The following is a 6,000-nucleotide window of genomic DNA, read 5'->3' as shown; positions in this document are numbered from 1 at the left end:
ACATCACCAATAATCAAAAGTGACTAGTGGCATCGGCTGAGTCGGCGCACCCACCTTCTTCAGGCTCAGCCCCGGTTAAATCCGACCAAATCTCAGGGAAAACTCAGTCCTCTAATTTATCATTTGAAGGTCCCAAGGAATGTCTTAGGATTGCGGCGGATACTCCCGCACCGGCCCATTTCTCAAAATTGAATTGAATAATGAACCTGTAACAGCTCTATTAGATTCTGGCAGTGTGTGTTCCATTATTTCGGCCGAGTGGTACTCTGAATTAAAATCTGTTTGTAAACTTCCTGATTATTGTTCGTCTTTGGTTCAATGCATTTCCGAAAACTCCTCTCCATTAGAAATTTTAGGTTTCCTGCATGCCAAAATTCGCATTTCTAAATTTACTTGGAAAGTAAAATTGTCGGTGGCAAAACACTTCTCTTGCCCCATTATATTGGGAGCGGATTTCATGTCTCATTCCGGTCTAGTTCTCGACCTTCAGAGCAAGTCGTGCACTTTCAAATTTGCTAGTAATTTAAAAATCCCCTTACTTAAATGTAGTTCTGTATCATGTTCATCTGTTTCGCCTACCCAGGATGAGATGTTGTTAGACCTTAGACATCTACCTGAGGAGCAGGCAGAGAGTATTCGTAAGTTGTGTCAGTCGTTTCCAGATGTTTTCTCTGACACTCTTGGTGTTACTGACCTTATCGAATATAAGATCGAGGTTACGGATTCGATTCCTGTCCGCTTTCCACCTTATAGGCTATCTCCACCTAAAATGAAGGCTCTGAAAGAAATCATAGATCAGATGCTTAAAGATGGTAATATTCGCCCCTCTAAGTCGGCATATTCTTCGCCTATTTTTCTAGTCCCGAAATCCCAAGGTGGCTTCAGGCCTGTGATTGATTACAGGGCTCTCAATCGGAAGGTGGTGTTACAATCTGTGCCCCTTTCCGACCTTCATTCTTGTTTCTCGTGGTTTCGGAAAGCTAAGTTCTTCACCATCTTAGACCTCAATCAGGCTTATAATCAGATGCCGCTGACGGAAGAATCTAAATATCTTACAGAGTTTGCCACGGATTGGAACTTGTATGAGTACAACCGCGTGCCTTTCGGGCTCCCCACAGGAACAGCTGTGCTTACGAGACTGCTAGATAGGGTCTTCTCCGACATCAAATTCGAGTACTTACATCATTATCTGGATGATGTCGTCGTATTTTCGGAGACCCTTGAAGAACATTTAGATTATCTGGAAGAGGTCCTTAATCGCCTTCGTAGGGCAGGGTTAACTGTGAAGTTATCTAAGGTTGCCTTCGCTAAACCTTGCATGTCATTCCTAGGGCATATTGTGTCACCCGGTGGCGTCGCAGTGGATCATTCTAGAACACAGGCCATCCGTGATTTCAAACCTCCCAAGGACATCAAAGGTATCGCCAGGTTCATTGGCATGGTGAATTTATTCAGGAAATTTATTCCTAACTTCGCTAATAGAGCGGCGTCCTTGGACTTACTTCGTAGGAAAGGCGTCAAATTTGAGTGGGGGCCTTCTCAACAAGCCGCTTTTGAAGACCAGAAATTAGATCTTTGTAATGCCCCTGTTCTTGCTATGCCGGATTTCCCGAAGAAATTCATCGTCCAAACCGACGCGTCGTCGGCGGCGGCGGCTGCAGTCCTTCTTCAAGAGACTGAACTAGGGAGGCGACCCATCGCCTATGCGTCTAGGACATTATCGGCTCAAGAAGCCAAGTATTCCATACATGAACTTGAGGGTTTGGTTGTCTCATTTGCGTTAGAAAAGTTCCGCCTCTATCTGGAATACGTTAAGTTCGACTTGGAAACGGATAACCAAGACTTAAGCTGGGTCTTAGCTTGGCAGCGTCGCACTGGACGTATAGCCCGCTGGGCCATCAGAATTTCTGCCTTCCAATTTGATGGCAGGCATATAAGAGGAACGGAAAATGTTGTGGCAGATGGACTGAGCCGTATGTTTGCCAATGATGTAGAGACCCCTGAACAGGTGGATCGTTCTTCACTTCCCGAGTCCATACTTCTTGAGGTTAATGCCATTCTAACTGATGCTCCCATGCTCTTTAGGGATATTGAAAAATATCAACGTGAAGATCCGACGCCGGCCCCTATCATGGAAACCCTTTCTTCTGGGGAACATGTTGTCCCTTATGTATTGAGGAATGGTGTTTTATGTTGCCCGTCGGGGCATGATAAGATGATGAAAGTAGTGGTTCCAGCTGTTCTTGTGCCCATGATCTTCAAGTACTATCATGAGACCCCATTAGTGGGGCATTTAAGCATCTTCAAAACTCGAGAAAAGATCAGAGAGATGTTCATTTGGAAGGGTATGGACGGAGAAATTCGTGAGTTGGTAAAAGCTTGTAAACCTTGTTGGCTAAGTAAACCTACCATGTCCACCAAGCTAGGTCTTCTGTCCTCCCATCAAGCGTTGCGCCCCCATGGAACGTCTTTACATCGACTACGTAGGACCCTTCCCCCAATCAAAGGGGAATGCCAATATATCTTTGTGTGTGTAGATGGTTTCGCAAGATTTTCCTGTTTATTTCCGACTAAGCTGGCTACCGCTCAGTCTACTATTTCTTGTTTAAATTCCATCTTTGCTTCCTTTGGCCCGTGTCAGACAATGCTAAAGCTTTCACCTCCAATCTCTTCCGTAAATTCTGTTTTGATTTATCCATCTCACATGTAACAACCTCTGCGTACTATCCTCAACCATCTTTGGCTGAACGGGTCAATCATAATCTGAGGTCGGCTCTAATTGCCTATCATCACGACGATCATTCTAGGTGGGACACATCCCTGCATTGGTTAGCCTTCGCTTTGAATTCGGCGGTTCACGAATCTCATAAATTCACTCCAGCTTCATTGATGTTCAAGTTTGTACCCGACACGCTGCTCTCTAACCTTTGGTCTCTTAGTGATATTCTACCAGAGACAATAGATCCAGATAATATTAGAGATCTATGGAAGAAGGCTAAGGCCAATCTTAAAGTTTCTCATGAAAAGGTTAGGGAAAGATGTGATCGTGTACGGAGGCCCACCAATTTAAAGGTAGGAGACCAAGTTATGGTCAAGAACTTTGTTCCCGCGGGCAAGCTTGCCCCAAGATTTCATGGGCCGTGCATTATTTTAGATTTTCTTACGCCGGTAACATTGTTAGTAAGTAACCCAGCCACCGAGAGGATCTTTAGGGTTCACCTGTCTCAGGTGAAACCTGTGTAAATTACTTGCTCATTGGATCTTTAACTCCTTGTAAGAACCCCAATGGTTATATTTTTGGGTTTTATTTTCAAGGCCTTCTGCCCTGTGTTTGTCCATCTACCGTGTACAACTATGTAAAACCTTCCCCATGGTTACTCTGCTGTCCTTGCCCATCGGCTATTACCAAGCTCCCGTCTCCTGTTAAACCGCACCAATGGCAAATAAAATTTCCAAGCCGCTGGCCCCTCAGCCTCACCAATATGATAGTACCCTAAAGCAAATTTCCAACAAAAATTCTGCCGCCAAGGTCTTACTGTTGCAGTTCCCCCGCAGCCGTGCGGCGCCGTACCGCCACTGAGGTGGGGTACGGGCCCACTCCACTCCAGTGATGTCAACCGGTGTACGGCGCGCCGCAGTCCTCCTTCCGGCAAAGGCTGATGTGCGGCGCACCACCCGCAAGCTACTCGAGGACTGTAAACAAACTTCGCATCTGCGGCGTGCTTCACCAAGACTACCCCTCTCATAGTGCGGGAGAGAGGTATCTCAGGGTACTTGAGGGGTCCGAGTGACGTCGTCTGGACATTGGCAGCGGCGGCTGGTCTGGCCGTCAGAATTATCAACATGTATCTTGCTGGTTGCGGCAACAAAGAAACTCTAAAATTGGTGTTCAAATAATTTCTACAAATCTACTTCAAAAAACTGTGAAAATTTTCCTTTTGGTAACATCGTCAAAATTAATCTACAAATCTATTTCGACCATTAATACCTCTTCCATGAACCTTCAACAAATCTATTGGCAAGAAATCAGAAAATTTTGATTAATTTTAGATCAATCACAAAAGACTTTGAAATTTTTTTCTTTCTTCAAGATTCATCTGCTATTCAGCAAAAAGGACTTCTTCATCTATTAATGTTCCGTCAATATTTTCTCACCCATCTAATTGCAAGGAAGCTGGAATTCAATAAATTTTTAAATTCTCAAATATGGATTTCTTTAACCTTCTTAAAGAAGTTCTCCTGTGTCACCCCTTGGAAGGACGTTTGGGGGGGGGAGGTCTGTACCGGTTGGTACACCTCTACGCTGCAAATTTGAATTTTCCGCCTTAAAGAACCTCTCTACTGGAGAAACCCTGAACTGTAACAACTGAATCAACTCTACTGTTTATCAGAAGATGTCACTGGGTGTTTTTGATTTGCTTTTGTTGATCAAGAAGTGTGGACATTCTCTAACAGATGTCTCTACTAAAAAACTATGATAATGCACTCTGGTGCGAAGGAATGAACTTTCTTGGAGAAATTTTGTATTCATAAGTCTTGTCTTTACTAAATTTTGTTCTTTCATTTGGGCGTTGGCAATATTAAGCTTTCTTTCCGCCTGTTTTGAATTTAACCTATCCTAAATTTCTGTAATTAATTTCCCACCAATAAGCTGTTTCTTCATCGATTTGTGTGTAACTTTTGCTGTTAGCCAATAAACGTTTGTGGGAGGGTCTTAATCATTCATGAAAGGTAGCGAATTTTCCGTGAGGGTATAAAAACTGCTGATTTTCTTGTCTCCGCGCCACTTCAATAACATCTAGCTTAGCGTGTGGATATGTAGCAGGGGGCGGGAAGCGCCTCTTTCTTCGGGCAACAGATCTTCAACAAGGTAATGGCCATTTAACATCTTTTCTTGCTAGCTCAGCAGTTTAACTCGCGGGGAAGTTTAGAAACCTTTAATATGTAACCCATCTCTTTAAAATGTAAATCCCTTTTCAGTCTATGTAAAAACTACAAATTTCTTCAACTGTAAATCGGGGATAGAGAGTGCTTTACCCTCTCGAGCTCCCCTTCATTTTTGAATTTGAGGTGACTATGTTCTCGTGACCGTTTTTCTCTTCCTTCTTAATGGGTTAAATTTATTTTGTATACTAGTCACCTCCATAGTTTGGGATTAGCCCCTGTGTAATCGGCCTAGTGCCTCTTAGGTTTTAAAATGTGTATTTAGGAAAGTTAGCTCACGCCTCCATTCCTTTTGCATTTAGGGCCATTTAAAGTAACCTATTATTTTTCATTTTGGCCCAGTAGAGTGGGTACAAGTTACCCCTGTTTATTTATAAGTGTGCCTTGAGGGCAGTTTGTAGTAAAGTCCGTCTATGGCCTCTTAATAGGCTTGAAAGGTTGAGAGCGGGTCAGCTCTTTCAGGTGTTTTGAAAGGTGCCTCGGGGAAGCGTGACATTTTGATTGCTGGGAGCTAGTGCTCCATGTAATTAGGGGCGTTCTGCCCTTTGGTATTTTGTGGTTGTGAGCTGAGAGCTCAAGGATAGACCCCTTAACTTGTGATTTCTTTTGTAAAGTTGCATTGTACCTGATTTTCTTTGTTATTTCACCTAGTGAAAATTGTTAAATGTTGTTATCTGTTGAAAATATAACCTTTATTTAAATTTTAAAATCATCTTTAAGACTTGCAGTTAGACCCATTCCAGCCCGCACCTTCTTTCACCTCTGCCTTCCACGGATAACTCCGTAATAATAATATTAATATTAATAATAATAATAATAATAATAATAATAATAATAATAATTCTGGTGGAGACTTTTTTTATAGCTCGTGAAGCTGTTAAATGGAAGAACATTCGGCATGAATTCTTACGACGTTTAAGGCAACTACCGACAAGTGGTTCTGAAGGTGGAAAAAGAAATGCCTACTATCTTGCCGAGAATTTGCAATTTCTGGAACCATACACAAGATACATGGTGTAAGTGTAAGTGTTGTCAAATGTAAACAGCCCACATTCT

Source organism: Anabrus simplex, chromosome 2 (genome assembly GCF_040414725.1).
Source record: "Anabrus simplex isolate iqAnaSimp1 chromosome 2, ASM4041472v1, whole genome shotgun sequence".
Lineage (NCBI taxonomy): Eukaryota > Metazoa > Arthropoda > Insecta > Orthoptera > Tettigoniidae > Anabrus > Anabrus simplex.
The sequence above is the reverse complement of the archived record's forward strand: the minus strand, read 5'-3'. Positions refer to the sequence as shown.